General features: G+C 46.8%; 1 protein-coding gene and 1 pseudogene across 1 annotated transcript in view; one reads left to right on the forward strand and one right to left on the reverse strand.

Annotated features, from left to right (window-relative positions):
* The window catches only part of BCL2 (BCL2, apoptosis regulator), a 167,377-nt gene that overhangs the window by 69,745 nt on the left and 77,274 nt on the right, over nucleotides 1–20,358 (reverse strand). The gene's annotated exons all lie outside the window — the stretch shown is intronic.
* On the forward strand, nucleotides 5,226–5,332 carry LOC112481320 (annotated as a pseudogene).

A 20,358-nucleotide genomic window follows, 5' to 3' on the forward strand; every position in this document is an offset into this window, starting at 1 on the left:
CACACACCCCACACACCCACCCACACGCACGCATGCACACATGCACCCCACCCACCCGCACGCACGCACACATGCACGCACGCACCCCACACACACGCACCCCCATGCATGCATGCACACACACACGCACGCACCCACACCTATGCACACACACCCACACCCACATCCACACCCCCCCCCCACATACATGCCCTCTAGGCGCGTCCCACCTCCCCTGTGGTGTGGGTGGCAGAACCTTATCTCCCCTCCCCGTTTTATCATGAAAAATCCAGACGTTTCCAACCACACTTGGGGTAAATATGGTAGAAGAACCAAAACCAGAACAATAACACCACCGTCAAGAAAACAAAAAGCATCTTTTCAAGTAAGGAGGTCTCCAGTTAAATGTGCAAGGACCCATTCAAAACCTTGGCTGAGTGAGAAGGACACATCTCGCTGTCCCGGCCATGTTCCGTTTTGTTTGTTTGGGTTTATTTTTGCCTCCTTTCTTCAGGGCCTCACAGATATGACATGGTGATTTAATTCTGTACAAACCTCGCCTCCCTCTCAGTTCTTAGAATGTAGGTAGATACCACTACCGGTGTTCTTAGAGCTACACAGCTTGCCACACCAGATAGAGCGAAGAGAACCCACATTTCATTGGAATCCCTACTTTCAGTTATTTGCAGGTTTTTCTTTACGATACAGGAAACCAAATAGGAGGCACTGCTGTAGATACTGATAAATGGACTTCTAAGATGTCCTCGGTGGCTGGCAGAACAAAACCTGATTCATATCCAAAAAAAACACACCGAAAAGGAGATAATGACTCTTCTGTCGGGTGTCCAACTTACTCGTGACAACAGATCTGGTCAGAGGCATCTGTGAAAGGACTCGCCCAAGATCCTTCCTACCGTCCCAGGAGGCGAGATGGTCAGAAACCAAAGAGGAGCAAGAAGTGACAGCAGACCACGTGACGGAAAGAAAATGAAGCTGTGAAGCGAGGGGCGGCGTTCGCACGAGGCTGCTGAAGCGCTGAGCCCTGAGCCCCGATGCATCCTTGTAAAGCCCCCTTTTCCTATTACCCCCCACGGAATGTACCTGGGGGCGTCTCCGAAGGTTCACATGTAAGTAAATTAAGTGGCTGATTCCATGTGACTTTACTGAATGAGTGGCGTTTAAATAGTTCCTTTTAAAAATGGAGTTAATTTAGTCATTTCGCTCACTTCACGTTAGAATATTGGCAGCACAATTCTAGAGACGCGTAACCGCACTAAGATTTTCGGAGACTTGGCTCTGCCGACAGGAAAACCACCTGAGGCCCTTTACCTAACCTTCCTAAACTCCCTGAGCCTCAGTTTACTTGTCTGTAAAATGGCAAGGTCTAACAAGATGGTTTCTAAGGTTTCAGCCTCAGCACGTTGGGACTACAGATTTACGTGGACTCTACTGTACGAAAGACACCCAGCTGGGTACCATGATGGGGAGAGACATGCAAAGACACAGCCCCGACCTCGTCCTGTTTACGGTGTGACCGCCTGGCTGTGTTTCCAAACTTCCATCACAGGTTATGTTGACTAGTCATCAGATTTCTATCTTTCTTTAAACTTTCTTTAGCCTCTCTTTGATGTCTAGAGACTTTTAGTCAAACGGGGTCCACTCCCATCCGCACGGGCTCAGCCCGGCGTCCTCACATGCACCTGGGCTTCACCTTTCTCCCGCAGCCATGCTTCTGGGGCTCCAACACCATCAGGCCTCTGGACTCTGTGGGCCTGAGGTGCCGTGTCTCGGGGGCTTTAGAAGGTGGGGTGATTCTCGATCCATGCAGCGGCCCACCCTCTTTCTTCCCTCAAGGACGAATGTCCTGGCCCACAGTGTGAGGACAAGAGACCCGTTTCAAGAGCTGTCAACACCCAGGCTCGGCACGCAGGCTGTCCCTGGGCGGGACAGCTCTGTGAATCGATCGTGCTTCGCGGGGGAGTGGCTGGTTTGTGCGGGCACACTTTGCTGTGACCGAGTCCCTATGAAAATGTCCGAACGCAAGTGGGAAAAAAGCAAACAGTCTACTTCCACGTCCACGGCAGGAGGGCCAAGACAAGGTTTTACTGAAAGCCGACTCCTCTTTCCTGAAGACGGAGAGCAAGCACAGGGGCATAAAGAGAATTCTTCTGTCAAGACCTGCTAGTGACTAAGATCAGGAGACAAAGCCCTTGACGTGGACGATGCCGTCACGCCCGGTACCAGAGAAACCCTTAGGGATGTGCCACAAGTGTCCAGAAATTAGAAATAAACTATTTCTAATTGTAAAAAAGAGCCTCCGGAGAAGATGTCACGTGTGACTGTGATGTATTAAGGCGACAATTAGCAAGCAGAGCAAATTAATGTCACTTGAAGCTAAGATATAAGACACAAGCCCCTACTAATGAAATGCAGTTAATAGGAAGGAGTCAAGTGCGTTGTCACAGAGAGCTGGGTATATATCATCATGGCTATAACCTGCTACTTGGGGCAAGTCAAGAGACTTCTCTTAAGAAATACTCGCACACTTCATATTATACACACACACACACACACACACACACACACACACACATATATATAATGGGGCCAATTATATATCTTCAATGTATAGACTTGTGAGAAGTGACACTATAAATAAACTTTCTATATGGTAAACAATAGAAATGTGAAGCATTATTATAATAAGAGACATATTTGTTCAAATACATGTTACTTTATTCAAAATTATTTGATTTCTAATCTAGCTTTGGTCTTTTTGGTTCTTTTAGGAATGAGTTTCTAATTAATTCAGTTTATATGCATTTCTTACCTAAACTCTTTTCACATTTTCAAAGCACAAGTGACAGAAGAACACAAGCTTAAAATAACCAGAGAAACAGCACCACAGAAATAGAATAGGTAGATAATTTTAAAAGCATTTAGCCTTTGTCCCAGCAACACGCTTCTGGTAATTTATCCTGCTTATATATGAACTGAGTACTAAACATGTATGTCTATCAGAGCATCACTTGTAATACCAAAAGACTGGAAATTCACCCAGTGCCCATCGGTAGGGGTGGTTGGTTTAACACGTGTAGTAAATAGTTATGTAGTGCCAGCGGACGGCTTCTCCCTGCGTTCACTCTTTTGACCCGATTTCGTATGGAACATCAGCCTACGTGACACGAACTGTCACATTGATAGCCCTTGTGGATTGGGATCCAGTCGCCATGTGAAGAAACCTGGGCTAGTCTCCTAGAGACACAAATTCCAGCTGGCAGCCAGAACCCATCACCGACACGAGGGAAGCCCTCTTGGACCATCTAGCCCCAGTCGAGCTGCTGGTCGGCCTCATCTATATGAGCAAATCCACACAAAACCAGGAGAAAAACCGCCCCGCTGACCCCGGTCCAAAGAGCTCACTCATAGAATTGTGAATAAGTAAAATCATTATTGTTGTAAGGCCCCCAGTTAATGGAACAAAGTTGTGCAGCGATAGATAATGGACACACCTGGCTCTGCCTCGAACAGCACGATGCTGTGAAGGCAGCATCCTGCCTCCGCAAGAAGAGAAGGGATGCTCCCTGTGCTGACATGCTGAGTCTCCAAGACAAACTGTTGAATTAACAGGCCGAGTGAAGAACAGGCTAGTAATACGCTGCCTTTGTGTAAGAGAAAGGGAAACATTGTATATCTATATATATCTGCAAAAAAAAAAAAGGAACACTGGATATATACTCAAGAAATTAACATACACAGTTACTTGTGTTAATAAAGAGTAGATGGGAGGGGGTGGAAATGAGACATCGATAAACACCTTTCTAAACTGTTTCAGCATATCGACCATGTGAATATATTATCTATTCTGAAATCCTACTTTTCATTGAAAAAAACTAGGCTGTTATAAGACAGAAATGACAGCTCGAAAAAGTTACACTTCAAACTGATTATTATAATTCTACCATGATAACCACCCTTCCTAATGGCCTTCTTTTGAACCAGCGTAATCCATTCTTTGTAATACATATATAGGGTTATCTGCACACACTTTTTATCTTTCCTGCCAGATCATACGTGCCTTGAAAGCAGCGGCCAGGTCTCATGAATTTTTGTTTCTTCTGCAACTGGCAAGCACAGTGCAGAGCACAGAGTAAGGGATCAGTAAATATGGTTCAGTCAAAGAAATATCTTTCTGACATCTCTCATAGTCTCCGTTGCTAATGCTTGGCAAGTTCTATGAGATCTTCCACAGCCTGCCGGCTCCCACCTGTACACGCACCCCACACGCCATCGCTGAGGAAAACAGTAAGCACTGTTATCATTTGGACCCCGTGTCTCTCAGTCAGATCTGCTGGGCAGAGTATATACAGAAGCTAAATTTGAATGCCACAAAAGGAAGAAAAGGCTAAGCAAACTCCCTCATTTGGAAAGACAACAATACCCATTTGACTAGAGGAAGTCTAGAAAAAGAAAGATCTTTTATTATTTCTCATAAGTAACAAATTTCACTTCTGTGGTTGAGTAAGCAGCAGCCTGCAGCAAACTTATACTCTGCAAAGCAAACAGAGTGATGCGGATACGTGGGCTGTGGGCCTGGAGAGCCAGAGGCCCCCTTCCCATACTCATGCCTCCGGAGAAGTCGGCGCGCAGGCCGCTGTGGAGTCCGCTGTTGGGACTTGAGCATTTCTAGGAAAGGGGAGACCACAGCTTTCTCTGTAACCCCTTCTGGGGTTTGACGACTCTCACTGGAAACCTTCGCTCGCCTTGAACCTGTACCTTTCTGACTGTGCCCTTCACCCTCCTCTTCTGCTATAGCTCACCATCTCCGGGTCTGACCCCGGGGGACGTTTAACCTCTGCGAGGAGAAGTCTGGGTCAGCTCCAGGGCTGTGCCCGCATCCCTCCCTCCAGGATGCACTCGGCCAGTGTGCAGAGCCATCCCAACCCTGTGCGTCTGGGACTAAGCCGTCCGGGCATCCCACGTGGCCTTGGCGCTCGGTCCGCGTTCTGTGAACGTAACACCAGGTGAGAGCCACGGGCGATAACGAGGTAGAAGGTACAGGGCTAAGTACTAAAGGGCACGAGCGAGTACGACTGGAGACTAAGGGTGTGGATACAGTTGACGCAACGAAGCCAGGGCATCTAAACAGTCCTCCGCCGGACGTGGTTCCCTAGCGGAGCGGTGAGCACGTCTACTTTACACGCAGAAGGTCCTGGGTTCGCGCCCCAGTGGGGCCACGGTCCATGGTCTACGGCCATGCCACCCTGAACAAGCCCGATCTCATCTGATCTCAGAAGCTAAGCAGGGTTGGGCCTGGTTAGTACCTGGATGGGAAGACAAGGTGCTGTAGCCATAAATAATTTAAAAATATATATAATAAATAAACAGTCCTCCGCCTATAAGCCCTGTCTTTGTCTCTCTCTTATCAAATGATTCCAATTCCTCGATTTTCTCCTGGACTCCATTTCCCACTTCTTAAAATCCATTTCACGGTTCTCTGCGATGCTGCACTTCTCCGTCCCCGACAGCTACAGCAGTAGAGACTCTGTCATTGTGGGGGTTACCGTGCGGAGGTTCCACAAGGTAAAGGGAGGAGGAAAGCTGAGGTGACAATAGAAGATCACGGCGTGCTTTTGCCACGACAGATCCGCTTACGTGGGTCGTGTGCCTGCCGTGTGCAAGGGGCTGGGTTACATGCTGTTGGAGACGCAAAGGAGTCAGATGTCATCTCCGCCACTTAACAAGAAGGACATGGAGACGATGGGGTTTAAAGAAGAGGATGTTGGCTTGGCTATGCAGAGCTCACCCATCAGGACCGGGCGGAATGGAGGCGGAGGGAAGGGCAAAGCAGGAGACAATCAACGCGCAGGTCGGAGGACGCCTGGACGCCGTCCTGGACACAGAGAAGAAAGGGGAGAGGACCGAGCACGGTCTCCAGATTTGGGGTCTGGAGAAAAAGGAAATGGATGCTACTCCCGACAGGGGCAGCGCGCGCTCCTGGGGAGCTGGCCTGGCCCAGGACGTGCTGAACGTTGGGACAAGAGGACATTTAATGTGAAACTTCTGATGAGCGAATACGACGAGGAATAATACAGTTTTATGACTGATAAGTCATCGGGGGGAAAAGCCTTGCTGAAGAAGTGAGTGCCGAGGGGAGAAGACGAAAAAGAAATGGCTTGGGGACCTCGTCTGAGCTGGACGTCTGAGCCCCTCCGAGCGCCGTGTCACAGGGGAGGAGGGCGAGGACTGTGAGCATGGGGTGGGGGGCCCAGGAGCCCCTACCGGGCAGGGCGCCTCCCACTCATCTTCGTACAGGTCCATGCGACCGAGCGCGCTCTGGCCCCCGTAGGTGCTGCATACGTGCTGCTTCGTAAGCGTCTGCAGAGGGGAAGGGACATGCAGCCGTCGGGGAAGTGGGGAGAAGCACTTCCCCGACAGTGACGGAGGAGCCGTGTCGCATGCGTCGAAGGAGAAGCATTTCCGACGGCCAAGGCTAATGCCGCAGGGAGAATCGGTTACATGATTTCCTGAAGGGTCCCCGCGAGGGTTCCACCCTGCGGGGCCAGCAGAGCGCTGGGCAGGTGAGTCTGGATGGTAGAGTCCGACACCTCCCCACCCCGCAGGGTGACACTGCCCTGTCTGACATGAAAAACATCCCTGGATTTCCCGTTCTGTTTAATGTCCGTGTTGCTTTCCTTTTGACTGTGAGATCTGGAATCTTTGAATAAAAAGTCTGAAAGGAAACTCAGGGTAGTCAAGCTTGCACAAACTCCACTGACGATACCGTCTGCTTACTCGAACCTCAACTTTGGAAAAAGAAGAAATTAAAATGAGAATTACCTTTTCCAAAAAAAAAAAAAAAAAAAAAAGGACAAGACAAGACAAGACAAGACAATCAAAGACCACTCAAAGACACTGGATGTTTATTCTGCAGTGAGGGAAGAAACTGTGAACAAGGAGCACTGAAGACCGAAGTCAGCATATCCATCTGCTCCGGGTCCTGCCACTGGGCCATTACTCCTTCTGCTCTGCTGATAGGTGTCAGCCAACCAATTCTGTTTCATTTGTGCAAGTTGAGAGGCCACCTGTCGCAGAATACACTCGCGCATGAAACAAAGTGAGCATTTCTTATTTCTGTGCTTCCCATGTGATTTTTTTTCAACACAAAGTCCTCACTTTCACCTAAAGCAGATTTCAGAAATGCTGATAGCGAAGAACGGGTAGAAACAAGGCAATCTTTTGTCTATGAAGACTGTTAACGACCCACTCCCAGAAGGACCCCTCTTTCCCCCCAAGACTGGTGAATTAATCCATCCACGCTTTTTCGCTCATTTCCCTGGCTGTTACAGGCCGAAGTGGAGAAAAACGGTTTTACAAGGGGACGTGGTATATTTGCGCTAAAAACTGGCACCACATGATTCCAGCGAAGGGAGCCAAAAAGGAACACGCAGGGAACAGCATGAATGAAGGCAAACCGAGAAGAAGGGAAGTCTGCCATGCGGAAGGGCTGTGCGTGGGGCGAGGGGGTGCAGGGTAGAGTACTAGGCTGAGGACCTGCAGCCGAGAAGGCTGGGGCAGAGGGCAGGGTCTTCGTGGAGGACTTTAATGATCAGGCTAAGGCAGGCTGGCCTCTTCCTGAGAATTGGCACCAGTGTAAGTTCCGAGCCAGGGAATATGAAGGTCGCAGAGCGGGGACAGCTAGCCAGAGGGAGCCCCTGCGGCAGAGCATGGCCAGCCCCACCGGCCTGCACAAAGTACCGTGGGAATGGACGCACAGTGGAGCTCAAAGTCCAGGGATCACCTGACCTCCATAAGCCCTTGCTCTGACAGGTGGCCCACAGTGACATTTGGGGTCTCCCGGAATTAGCATCAGTTCAGAGCCAGTGTCCTGTAGTCCCCGGAAGTCACCCTGTACAGTCACCCTGGTAAAAGGCTGTATGTAGGTCCCTTCAGGGAGGGATGGGAGAAAGATTTATAGTGTACATTTCTGGCAGTGTAGCGGGGTGCCTCCCCAAGGTGACCCAGCCTCCCCTTCATTCAAGGGGTTCTAGCTCTGTAAATTGGCTCCAGTATGGAATTGACTGAGGGGACATGACTCTGTTTTTGACTCAAATTAGGCTCATGTTCACTTGACCTAGAGTGCTTCCGCTTGCACAGACGGAGTAAGAATTTAGTCGAGGGCCCAGCCATTTCACTTCGAGAACACCAGGAGGGCGGAGTTTGAGATGGAAAAATGCAGTATACGTGTCTTTGGATAAGAAGAAAGTGAGACGATCCACCAAACAGGACCCAGATTTGGGGACCAGGACAAGGTGCCCCCATTGCCAGAGACGAGGGCGGCTCGGTTTGGGGAAGGAAGAGGGAGAGCTGGGTCCAAAACGGTGGCGGATAATCCAAGCAGGTGTGACCAGCAGAGGGCTGGAAATGCGGGGTAGAAACGGGAGAACTCTCGGGTCTGGGGATGGGGACTTGGGACCGACCTGCACACAAGTAGAAACCTTTAGATGAGATCTGGGGGAGAGAGAGAGAGAGAGAGAGAGAGAGAGAGAGAAGAGTGAGGTCTGCACCGGGACAAACGTCTGCGGTCACCCGGTGGAAAGGGCGAAAGCCGGAGCGCTGGACGGAGATGGCGGCTGGCGCCATCAGAGGGAGGATTCGGCTTGTGGAACAGAAGCAGGAGGTCTCGTGTTTACAGAGAGACGTCTCCCCAGTTCCTGCTGCTCCAGAAAGGTAGAGCAGCCTGGCTCTGAGGTTCTCAGACACTGGTGCGCAGGCCCCTTATAAAACAGCTGTTTTATAGAAACGGAAGACCCACCGGAGGGGCGGTGGGAAGCGGGCGCCGGGAGGGAAGAAGCAGAGTGAGAGACGATGCAGCTTCTAAAGAAGCTTGAAAACGTGGGGAGGAGACGGGCCGGCAGTGAAAGCAGCTGTACAATGAAAGGCAATTTGTCCCAGGGTTTGGGAGCCCTGAGTAGACTTGTGAATGGGGAGATGAAGGTTCTAGAAGGCCGAGCAAGGCTGGGGACCCCTGGAAGGGCCTGGACCACTCCAACGGGGGACAGAGGGAGAAGGGACAGAATGTGAATATACAGGAGGCGACTCACGGAGGCCGTAGCAGGGGAGAGCTTCAGGCCCAGGGAAGAATAATTTTTTCTTCCTTACAATAGTCAACGTCAGATTAGCACTGAGTCTTTATTATCTTATCACCGGCTTAAAATTTCCCTCCCACGGCACACTTTCCAAGTACATTTGCTTAAAACTTCCTTAATTTGTAACGTCTTCACCGGCGATGAATTTCTAGCCACAATTCTATGAGCAAATGTATTAGTTTAAATGCGTACTGTTCTTTTGTGAATGAAATTCAGAGAAACCGAACCTCTAATGAAAGACGCTGGGTTAAGAGATAGTAGCTTTATCTGGGTTTCAGTCATATGTCTCTGAATGAGCTCATCTCGCCATGAGCCTTCTGCTTTCCTTCTGGGTCATCTTCCCCCTGCCGTTCGTACAGTGGTTTAGGTTTTACATTTTCTTTCCATTCGCTTAGGCAGGACTCCACGAAGCAAACGCAGCTTCTCGCGAATCTCTGAAGATCGGGCCCCTCCTGAGGCTGCCCGAACCCTCGTGCTTGCTCGACCTTCCCTCGAGATATTTCTGACGCAGATCCAAATCGCCAGCCTCTGTCTTTACTTCACACTCCTCGTCCCGGATATCAAGTTTTATGCCTAAACGCTGCTCTAGTCTTACTGTGTCTGTTTTGTGGCCTGCATTTCTGCATGTCTTTTCAAAGCCTCTCGAGAGTGACTGGTCTTGTTTTCTTTTGACTCAAACCTTCGTACTGACTCATGCCCACAGGAATCTCTGTGTGGCATCCTTTATTTCCAGTTTTAAGCCATCTGTATTTTTTAAGTGGTCACCGTTAATCCTTAACTAAAATTCCCTTTGACGGAGCACTGTAGTTTTGGTAACCCATTACTTTCTCCATTTTATTTGAGAGCGTCTGGCCTCGCTGCAGCCTTGCATGCGTGCACAGTGAAACAGGGACCTCACAACAGTACACGCTGCTGACGTGCCATCTTCCTCTCCTGCGTGTACAATGTCATGGCATTCGGAATTATCCTAAATCGGCGGCCATCTCTGGCTCTACATAGCAAGTAGAGACACGTTTACCCACACAGCAGAGCCACTCTGTGCAACCAGAGGCACTTCGATCGTGAAGATCAGGGGACGGGCCATCTATGACTGTCCTGGTCATCGCGCAAGTTTTATCCGAATGCGATCAGGTTTTACCGGAAGTGTAATCCATTTGCTCTGCGGGGTGGGGGGTGGGGTGGGGGGAGGGTTATGAATTCAATAGTAGATAGGATATGGCATTTCTAGCTGCCCTCATTATTATGGACGACTTCTAAGTGGCCCTAAAAACACTGCAGGTAATAGTTTTGAAAACTGAGTTTCTCCCAAAGGAAAGAAAGGAGGGGGTTACGCTTTTAATGGCCACGTGAAGTAGGGTGTCACGTGTCAGAGATTAGAAAACCAAGGCTGGAGAGTGATAAGTGACCACAAGGCACAGCTGGGACCCAGGTACATACCTGAGGTCCGAATTCCAAGCTTTTATCAAATATAGGTCACTATCTTTAAATGATGGAGGAAAAAGTGTGAAAAAAAATTGCAGAAAGGATCTGTGAGAAAGGACACATAGAAATGTCAAATTTGTTAAGATACATCTCCCCTAATTTACACATCACTCCTCATTAGAACTAAGTGACCTAAAGTCTTATAAGCAATGAAAGAGAAAAGCAGGTAATCAGATTCATGCTAACTGTATGTGTTATTTTCCCTCCCCAAACTGTAAAAGTCGGTTTCAGATTCTCAAATAAAAGTGTATGTAAAAACAGTAAAACAGGCCGATCTCTTATTCTTGCAGCCAGTCAGAGCAACCTGGGCGTTTTTCTTGGCAAATAGTCAAATGTCACACACCAGCATCACATGCTTCATACTATTTTAGTCAATATGATCTGTGTTAAAGTCACCTGAATCAGGTGATTGTTTGATCTTATTATCACCAACAGGTCCTCACACAACACCCCTCACTACTGATGAACTAATGAGAAAGACTTTAGGAAACTAGAGTTTTCTTAGAAAAGGGAAAAAAAAAGCAGTTCTCAGTAAAAGATAAACCACAGAGCTACTGCGTTCAGACAAGTTGTACATATTAAACCACACACAAACTACATCAAAATAATGTTTAGGCTCTGTCTAATCCACAAATGCGAGTAAATTCAGAATTAAGGAGTTAAGACCAGAATCCTACTCGAGACTTTCTCCGACGCTGAGAATAAACTGAAGAAGGATGGACTCGAATTCTCGATTACCCCACCTGCTCTCCACACCGCTCTAATAACCCATAGCAACCCAGAGGTCCTTTACGTGGTGAGACCAACAGCTAACATCTTTCGCAGAATAGGCTGGTCAGAGTTCTCAGAGAATCTATTTCTATCTCAAAGAACAGGGAAGCCTTGGGTTCTTGGGGACACGGGGTCCCAAAACGATGTCAGATTTACAATAAAAAATTAGAGGCAGGGTTGGGAGAAGCATGTGTCAGGTAGGAGACCTAGCAACGGAAAAATCAAGGACGAAAACAGCTGAGACAGGCCAATGACCTTGAAAGGTGCACCCACAATGCTGTGGGAGGGTGGGCTTGCCGGCCCTAAAATGCAATCTTCGTGGCAGGCAATGGCTCCAAACGCAAGCCCCTTTTGTGGGAAACCTGAGACATATGAAGAAATGGAAGGAGGAGAAGAGGGACAAAGAAGAAGGAAAGAAGGAAAACAGACACGGTGGTCGGTGTCGGCAGCCGGGCTGAGGGTAGGAAGCACCAAGGTCCACGATTTAGAGAATGGATCGTGCTCGCACCGCAGAGAAGAGGCGAGACACACATCTCTGCACGGCTCAGGAGACGGTCTGTGAGATCCAACCCTTCCGCCCGCTGCCAGGCTTCTAACGCCACATCAACAGTCAGTGTAAAAGCATCTGAGCTATAAACCATGTTCACAGGAACCCTCCGTCAGACCTCAGCTTTACATCCATCCATCTGTGTAGTTTCAAGTTTGACTCAAATGTTAAGAAGTTGTGTGTGAGATGTTTTACTTTTTGAGTTCTGACCAAACCTGTAAAGAAGCAAATGAAAGTCAAGAGGGAAATTTCTAGCTGCATGCTAACCAAATAATGTCGGGTAAAAAAAAAAAAAAATCCTAAAAATAAAATAACACTTCAGGCCATCGAGTCCATTTCTGTACATACTACTTCCCCAGAACCCACCTTTACTAAACCGTGATCCCCTCTTAATGACGTCTCGTACATATTGCTGTGATGGTCTTATGGCCCTATATTTGTCTTGAAGTTTGTGATTTTGAAGGCGAGACACCCCACCCCATCCTCCCCTGCAAGGTAGAGGCGCTGGCCCTTGGCAGCGACAATGTCACAGACACACAGCAGGATACCGAAAAGGGTATTTTCATCCACCCCACCTCATCCTCCCCTGCAAGGTAGAGGCGCTGGCCTTTGGCAGCGACAATGTCACAGACACACACACAGCAGGATACCGAAAAGGGTATTTTCATCCATGGCTCGTGGAAACAGAAATTGCTGTTCCATTCATAAAGCAACCTGGAAATACCTATCCGAATGCAAACACGGCGTCACTGATCGAGCACAGGGATGTTCACTACAGCATCGTTTGTAGTAACATCACTCAGGAAGCCACGCTACACGCCACCGAGGAATAGTAGGCAGTCAGGAAAAAGACAGAATGCAGGAATTTCAACAACGAATCATCGTTATGAGAGAAAAAAGCAAGATGCAGACAGGGAGATAAAATACGATCTGATTTTTACAAAACAATGACAAAAATACAAAATGTGCGTGTGAACAGCTGTCTATCATCGATCAATCTGTCTGATATGATTACACAAACGTGGAAGAAAGCGTGGAAGGGTATACAAGGCTGGTAACGCTGGCAACATGGGGGAGAAGGATTAGGGGAGGAAGGGAGTGGGAGGAAAGAAATAAGTGAAAATGAAAGAAGATGTCAACCATAAAAACCACATGGATGCTGTGATCTCGTTTATCGGAAATCATGTGTGTTTACTTAGGTAAATGTATATAAACAGACGATGACGGGATAGTCTACCAAATGTCAATGGTTTTTCTTTCAGGAGGCTGAGATGTCTTTATAATTTTCACTTTATTCTTTATATGTTATTTTTAAAAGTATTTACAACCACGTGCATTATTTACATAATCAGAAAAAAAAAATCACTGATGGGGGGTAACATATGAAATGTCCTACACAGGGCATCATAGGCCCCCAGAGGGGAAGCGAGCAGAGGTAAGAATTGTAAAGTCACGCTGGGACCAGACTGGGAAGGGTCCCAGTGTGAGGCAAAGACAGGACCCCTTGCAAGACGCGTACCAACACATTAACAACAGGCTGTTTCTTTCTGCTGATAAATGATGAGTGATTTTCTTCTTCTTTTTGCTTTTCTCTATTTTTCCATATTTTCTGCAAAAACCGTATCTTGTGTTTATAATCAGAACAAAAGTCTTATTTTAAAAATTCTGCCATGAAGGCTTTTAAGTGGGAGGGGGTAGTCATCAAGGGGACTTTTCAGGATATTATATAGTGGGCCCTGGGGACAGATTTACAAAGCAGTGGTTGTCAGTGTGAGTTGATTACGGCCCCAAATGAGGAGGAAACGGTGAGAATGAAAAGCGACGTGTGGGCCTCAGATGGTTTCTGAACAAAGGGATGACGGAGGGACACGTTGCTGAAGAACTGAGTTCAGTGGCCCTTTGTAAGGTTCATACGGACGCCTGCAAAAACAGGCTGATGCAACCCCCCAACTGCAGAGCGCTGTCACTGTTTTAGAGACGCGCTCATTTTTATCATCGAGTCTCTAAATGCGGTCACATCGTGGAAGCCGTATCAAGGAAAGCTGCAAGACCCAAGGAAAAAAACAAAAGTGGTCAAACCATAAAAGATGAAGAGCAAGTATGTGATAAGATTATGTAAAAAGCTTTCCTCCACACAAAAAAGGACATACATCATGGAAAAGCACTGCATCAAAACAAAACAGAACAACAAAAACAAAACAAAAAACACAGATTTTGCAGATCGAAGTTTGCAGGGAAGGTAACTTCTGGTTTATACTGTAGCCAACATAGCAAGTTTATGATGAGTGTTAGGAGAAATCAGACGTTTTTATTTAATTGTGGTTTGCCTTCTTCTAAAAGTTGGCTGGCACATTCTGAGAACTCCCCTTCATTAGAAGTATTCAGGAAGAGAGGAGCTGAAGGAAGTAGCAGTAGAAGGCTTTCAGGTTCTTCTCGGCTTCAAGATTCTCTGATTCAAGATGAGACATGATGCCGAATGCCAGATTTTATGCCTTCTCCCTCTCAGAGGTTCCAATGGAGGTAGTTGACTAAATAAACTGTGTTTATGTTTTCTGACTGAAGCAGATGTAACAGAACTGAGGGCAAACAATTTTAGTAATGCAATTCATGCATTGCCATTTAAACACCACGTAATCACGAAACTAAAATGTTTACCCAATAATCAAAGACTGAGGCAAAGAAACCCAAAGGCATTTTGTAAGACAAAGTACTGGCTAGTACTTCCACCAAAGGAATTTATTGAGTGCTATCCCGAATTGGCTCATCAGAAAGTCAATGTGACTTGGTTTCGAATCACACCAAGGATGGCCCTGCTACTATTTCGAATGGTTAGAAAAGAGTTAGGACGAATTGGGTTGGTTTTCATAGAGAAACAGGGTCCTTCTGACAGTTGCAGGACGGGCTCGTCAGAGTGACTCAGTAAACAACAGCCTCCTCCAAAAGGGGCTCGCCACGACCCTTCTCCCCGTGCGAAACTACCTCCAGTGCCAATCGGTGGCGTCCTCTCATTCTCTGAGTGGTGTGTCTGCTTCTGCTCTCATGCCTGTCTCCGTCGGGACTCCCTCTGTCCCAGCATGGCCCCTCCATCACCCCAATTCTCTGTCTTCCTCCAAGTCTGGCTCCAAGCTCACCTCTCAATTCTTTCTGAGTCCTCTTCCTGATTCGTACGCTTAAATTAACATGAAATAATTTACCGAGTTTGTTGACAAGAATGACCCCGGTGAATGATTTCATCGGATCTCCTCAAACCCTGCATCTCTCTCTCCCTGTCCCGGCCCGGCCCAGCCCAGCGTGGAGACAGGAAAACCTCCTCCTTCCCTTTTCTTCCTCCTTTGAGTTTAGTATTTATCAAACACCTACTTTATGCAAAGCGACGTTCAAGGTTTTCTCACCCCCCACATACGATTTCACTCAACCTCCTCACAAACCTCCCCAGAAATCGAGAATTTTCTACCAGTCGAATGCTGCTCCACTCCCATTTTTCAGGGTTTTTTCTGCGGTGGCGCCGTTCACTCAGCCCCTTGGTATCGCGTCCTCCTCAGCCCCGCACCCGAGCAAGGGCCAATTCTGGATCCGCCATCTGTACCTTCCCTGCCCTTACAGCCTCCTCATGACTGGTCTGCTTCTGGTGTCCCCGCCGCCAGGTTGGCATTCGAACACGAGTTGGCTGATATCACTACATGCATCCAAAACTTTAAGTGATTCCTACTGTTCACATTATATCGCCTGAGTCCCCTAGTTTGACATTAAAGGACCTCTGCCTGTACCATCCCGCCCCCTAGTAAAGCTTGTCTTACAAACACGCAGGACTTCTGATTCCCCAGCGAAACCAAGCAACTGTGCTCTGAGAAGTCTTTGTCCACGCGGCGGCCAGTGTGCGCAGTGGCCTGCTCCTTCCGCTCGTTCCAGAGGAAAATCCTACTTTTCAAAGCTGGCTCAAATGCCACCTAACTCCCCCAAGTCAAAATGGATTGTTCTTCCTTCAGAACTTTCTTAGACTTTGTTGTTCACTGCTCTGAAGCCGCCTCTAGGTCATGAAATCCTGGAGGTAGAGACAGAATGCTCTTTGCATTCCGACACCTCGCCCAGACCAGGTTAGTCCTCCCCAAGCATAAGCAGAAACAAGTGACTAGCACTGGTAAGTGAGTTTATTAGACACCACTGTTTTGCAAATGTGCCTTGGAACTTCAAGCTAACAAACATTTATAAAGTACCTACTACATACCGAACACTCTAGAAGGAGCTGCAGAAGCCAGCCAGCTAGTGAGCAAGGTGTCGATAATGCGTCTTTTTAAAGACCTACCTCGTCTTACTATGCCAACCCACCAAATGCAGCACTCTGTGGAGACATTTGCAGTCTCGTAGATCAGCTATTAGCCACAGACCTTCCCCCTCCCCACCCCCAACCGTCACTGGACACATGAGGGGTAAGGTCCTCGTGTTTCAAAACGCACCCAAGAAAAGAAGGCCCCAAACTCTTCAAATCAAGGCTCTTCTCTCCCTCCAGGACAGAGAAGTGGGTTGCTATGGAATATAAGGCATTCATCTCTTAACAGCACTAACTCTCAAACTCATAATTTACTTAACTTCAGTTATAACGAGCATTTAAAGCCATGAAAGTAGCTGAGAAAATGAACGTCTGGGCGAACTAAAAATTTGATTACCTGGGAAGTTATGTTGGTGGATGAAAACTTTTGGAAGGGATGATAATTTTTCTGTTTGACAAACTGGTATTTTGATAGCAGCTGTGCAAATTTTTCTGAAGAGCTCAAGGTGATCTATGACATAAGGTGACCACATGTCCCGGCTTGTCAGGGAGTGTCCTGGTTTACACCTGTTGTCCTACAAAATTATTAATAGTGAGCCCCCCTCACGCTCCTAACTGTCCCGGTTTGAGTGATAAACGCGATGACCACGTTATCTACGAGTGTAATGTCAGACTTCACTGGCCCGTCCAGACAAGGAAAGCCGATTTGTCCCAATACACCAGGGGGCTGACGCCGAGAAAAGCGGCAGAATCCAGGCTTCCTGACACCAAGCCCAGGCTCTATCTCACAGAACATATTTCCTCTAACTTGTTTCCTCATCAATTAATCAAGAAAAACACTTTGGGAAACAGTCAAGATATATCAGCATAGTTTCTGCAAACTAGTACTTACAATTTAGTGGGGAGATAAGCCACATTACATTCGATAATTTAGCAGGGTCGGATATATTCAAAATATCGTGCCAATTACGCGGTTCAAATGACAATTTCAAAAGGACTTGTAGAAGGAGAAAACCCACTGTGGGCCTCGGACTCCAGGGAAGGTTTCTGGAAAAAGATAGAACCCGAACTGGGCCTTAGGGAGACGAAATGAAAAAAAAAGAAGAAGAAAAGGTATTTTTCTTTGAAAGAATAAAAGGAGAAAAACAAAATTGAGACAGGAATAACCCACTTAAGTGATTCTGTAAGCATTATTATTTGACATTCCAGAAGATAAAAACAAGACAAAATAAACACAAACGGTCTATGTGGCTTTTCCCCTAAATCTCGCAGTGACTGAAGGCACAGCCATCGTCAGGTACAGATGTGCTTCGACCAGACAAGCGCTGCCTCCTCGGTGACGGTGCTTGTCCTTGTGATGTGGTAAGAGAAAAAAGTGGCCACCTTCTGCGTGCTCGCCTCAGCTTCTTCACTGACTGGACATGCGTCTGTCGGCAAGTGGTTTCATCAGTTTTGAGCCTCGGTTTCCTTAATAAAATGCTAGGGGTTGGACGACGTGATCTCTAAGAACCTTTTCACCTCTGTCAATCCACGACCCTTTAGAGTCCACCCCGGGTTCTATTTAGCATGTTCTTGGTTTGGATCAACAGTGGATGTGGAGTTCCCAAGAAAGCATCACGGAGCGGAGCTAGGGCTCGAGGAACAAAGGTAAAAATGGAACCCAAGGTATCCGGGGGGGTCTCAGACCTACACGAACGCCCCCTGGAGATCTGGGGACGGTGATTACATTCTAATGTTGGTGAAAGGACAGGGCCTTGGTCCTCCACGAGGGGGTGGGGAGAGAGAGGGGAACAGAATTGAGTCCCCTTCATTAATTTCAAAGCCTTAAAAAGTCACCCGATCGATGAAAAGAGGACTCACACCATTCTGCCCATTGGCTCAAAGATGAAGGGCAGTAGCCTGCCCTATATTCACAGCTCAGAAGACCTTTGAGAAATCAAAATCTAAACATGCACCACATTGAGTTGTAGGATCAGTATTTACACTATACATGTTGCTGGGTGTAGGAGTCTCATGACGAGAAATGAGTATGAACACAGTTCCAGGACCATTGAGACTTCTTAGATCTCCAGAAGAAACAAATATGTGGCCACTATATAGGAATAATTTCACAGCTCAGGACTCACAAGAATCCCATAGAAAATAAATCTCTGTGAAGATGAACTTGCCAAAACACACACAAATAAACTACCATGAGGGATAGTTACAAAGGGACATTTTTTAAAATTAAAATCCTAAGAACTGAAAAAATAACAAAAACAAGCAGATTTGAAAAGGAACAGAACTCCTAAAATTAGCACAATGGAAACATCAGACAATAGAGAAACATAAAATAGAATCATCAAATCTGTAAACTAGAAAAACAGATTTGAGGAAATCAACCAAAATGTAACGTAAGACTAACAAGTGAAAATGAAGATGTGAATACCCCATATCTAATATTAGTCTTACCTGAATCCTCACTAAAACTAAAGAAAGTGACCACTTAAAAAACATGAACCCACAAAGACAAGAACGGGTGAAGAGGTAACAGTAATAAGATTTTGGAAGATGAAGAACAGATGGACCACTAGTAACTGAACTAGTTGACCGAAGGAAGCTGAATCCTACACTAAGAGGAAGTAAAGTTAGGAACCGACCAGCAGATGCTCCAAAGGTCCCCCTGGTTACCTCTGGAACTGGAGACAGAGGAGAAAGGAGCAGTGACTAAAATAAAGAGAAAGGGACGAAAGCTGTTACAAAACCAGCTACATCCCTAGATCCCTAAATCCTCTCCTCTCCTCTACCTCAGTGGGTGGCAGCCTCTATCCCAACTGGTACAACTGGAGGTTTCATCTCTGTAAACGGGATGCCTGGGTTGGGAGATGCCAGGTGCCAAACACCACAGAAAACTGCACACTGAACACTGACGCCTCCAGTCTTGTGCCTCGGCTCTCGGCACTGGGACACGCAGACCTGTGGATGAGTGTTCTCTGGAGAATCTAACCAGTTCCCCGGGTGTCCCAGGGGGAGACTTTAGGGGTTGACATTAGGAGTACCCCCCAAAATGGAATAAACATATTATTCTACAGTGATGCTCAAAGTCGACAAGCCCCTCACATGTTCTCAGGACGTTCAATAAGCTGATTAGTTCTTCTTTCTTACATATGAGCAGACAGCCAAGGATTAGGAGACATGCGAGGAAAGTCTCTACATGAAAGACATGTTCAAAACAGACAGACAGAGAAAGGCGATGTGGAGGAAACGCAGACCACGAAGGGAGAAGAAAATTTCAGAAGAGAATAAGATTTATTTTTCAGAAAGCAAAGAGAATGAAAACAGAACAGAATATCTTGTAAAAAAAAAAAAAAAACCCAACTATTTATAGATGAAAAGAGGAAATTTAAAACAATAACAGAAATGAAAACCCAATACACACCTTGGAAATTAAAGTTGAAGAAATTGCCCAGAAAGAGAGCTAAAAGATAGAGATGGAAAACAGAAGAGAAAATGGTCTAGAAAGTACAACACCCAAATAATAGGCGTTCTGGGAAGAAAAACTGGTGCTAATGGAGAAACATTATCGGTAGATGAAAGAACACAACAGCTGCTCGGTACAATGCATGAAAACAGACACAGAGGAAAATCACTGTGAAATTTAGAAGACGTGGGAAAGAGAAAGATTCTGCAAGTTCTAGGGAGAAAGAAAAAAAAGGTCAGGTACAAAACGTCGACGATCAGAATCGTTTAGCCTTTTCACAGCAACGTGGGGAGATAGCGTGAAAGGCAAAGGAAAGTTCTAGAATACTAAGAAAGAGAAATCCCAGCATGACGGCTGTGCAACGGGCCTGGAGGAAAAGTCCAGATAAAAGAAAAATGGAAGTTTCCAGGAGGGAAGTCACCAAGAAAACAAGTAGAACCAACCGATCCCTGATGTGATAGCCTTGTGTACCGTGAGACTGTGAAAACAAAGAGGGGAAATATGCAGTAAGCATGAAGAACACCGCGGAAATAAGAAAACAAGACAGATACTAACTTCATAAAAATAAAAAGTCCAGCTGTTCATGCTACTTACATAGGCAAAATAGGGAAAACACTAACTAGTGATCTAACCAAAGACCGAAATACTGAGAGGAAGGGGGGAAGCAAGCAGGGGGTAGGGTTATGTGAGAAAGCGAAATCTT

This window comes from Pteropus alecto, unplaced genomic scaffold (genome assembly GCF_000325575.1).
Source record: "Pteropus alecto unplaced genomic scaffold, ASM32557v1 scaffold14, whole genome shotgun sequence".
Taxonomy (NCBI): Eukaryota; Metazoa; Chordata; class Mammalia; order Chiroptera; family Pteropodidae; genus Pteropus; species Pteropus alecto.